Source organism: Myotis brandtii, unplaced genomic scaffold (assembly GCF_000412655.1).
Source record: "Myotis brandtii unplaced genomic scaffold, ASM41265v1 scaffold1418, whole genome shotgun sequence".
Classification (NCBI taxonomy): domain Eukaryota; kingdom Metazoa; phylum Chordata; class Mammalia; order Chiroptera; family Vespertilionidae; genus Myotis; species Myotis brandtii.
The window spans coordinates 653334-655135 of NW_005355071.1; positions in this window are offsets into that span (position 1 = coordinate 653334).

Sequence of the window (1802 nt, forward strand, 5' to 3'; positions counted from 1 at the left end):
GGCAACCTGAGGCTGCACCCCCCCACACTGGGCGGGGCTTGATGGGGGTGGAGCCAGCTCGGTCTGGATCTAGCCCAACGGGGGTGGGTCCATCCGGGTCTGGGTCTCGCATGACTTCGAGGCGCACGTGGGTGGGCGGGGACTTGATTCTGGTTCCCGTGGTGTACCCCAGACTCTGACAGGAGGAAGAGTTTCATATACATTTTACTAATTTTCTTTCATCTCTGACACTTCTATTATAGAGAAAGGGCAAATAGCAATAATAAAATATTTTCTCCCTTCTTTTAAAATATATTTTTATGATTTCAAAGAGGAAGGGAAAGGGAGAGAGAGATAGATACATCAATGATGAGAGAATCATTGATCGGCCGCCTCCTGCACACCCCCAACTGGGGATTGAGCCCACAACCTGGGCATATGCCCTGACCGGGAATCGGACCGGTGACCTCTTGGTTCCTAGGTCGACACTCAACTGCTGAGCTACACCCAGCTGGGCTATTTTCTCCCTTTTAATGTGTATGAATTTCATGCACTGGGTCACTAGTTTGAGATAAAAGTGAAAAAAAAAAAAGATATCAGCTCCTAATACCTGGAACCTGTAAGTGTTACCTTATTTGGAAAAAAAAAACAAGGTTCTTTGCAGTTGTGATTAAGTTAAATATTTTGATGTGGGGGGTTATCCTGGATCATCTGGGTGGGCCCCACATGCCATCACATTGTGAGAAGGAGGTACCCTTATAAGAGAGAGGCAGAGGGAGATTTGACACACAAAGAGGAAAAGGCCATGTGACCATGAAGGCAGAGATTGGAGTGATGCAGCCACATGCCAGGGAATGCCAGCACCCCGTAGAAGCTGGAAGAAATAAGAAACAGTCTCCCCTGGAGTCTCCTGAAGGATCATGGCCCTGCCAACACCTAGATTTCAGCCCAATGATACTGATTTCAGACTTTTGGCATTCAGAACTGTGTGAAAATACATTTGTATTGTTTAAAGACACTCAGTTTGTGGCAACTGGTTACAGCATTCTCAGGAAACTAGTGCAGGCAATGAGGAAGATCAGCAGGTAGGTGAGGGACCCAGGTCAAGACAGGGAAGGACAGGAAACTGGCTACAAATCTCAGGCAAGGCTTGCAGCAGGGGCCTTAAGAGCAGTGGTAGGAAGACATGGGAGACAGGGCTCTCTGGGCTGTGGAAATGGGCAGATCAGGTCTGGATGACCAGAAGATGCTGTGGCTGCAGAGGAAAGAGGGTGTGTGTGTGTGTGTGTGTGTGTGTGTGAGAGAGGGCAGACCAGAGGGGCTGGGATCCATGTTTGAGACCCTGGTATGTGTAACAAGGAAAAGTGTGTGCATGTCACCCCAAAAGTGGCAGCGGTAGAGGAGTGAGGGTGTGTGTGACATGTGAGAGAGAGAGAGAGAGAGAGAGAGAGAGAGAGAGAGAAGGCCACATCCTGCCAAGTTGCCACTTCACCTTCCTCCCAGGGAGACATGAGCAACACACATGCTGGGAAAAAGCCTGGATGTGGGATCAGACAGATCTGGTTCTGGACCCAGCACCCCTACATATCAGTGCCTGCTGCCACCCTGAGCCTCAGTCTCCTGGTCAATCAATGGGTGTGTCCATATTGGCATAATTTTCAAGGACATTTTCTCATTTTCCAGGTTCTCTTTGTTGCCACAATTCTTGTCTACCAATGTTCACAGACAAGAATGGGCTACTGTTTTAACACCAAGGGATCCCAGTTGTTTGTAAACGCTAAGACACCCTCCCCCCTCTCGGGATGTGATGCGGGTTGGGCAAG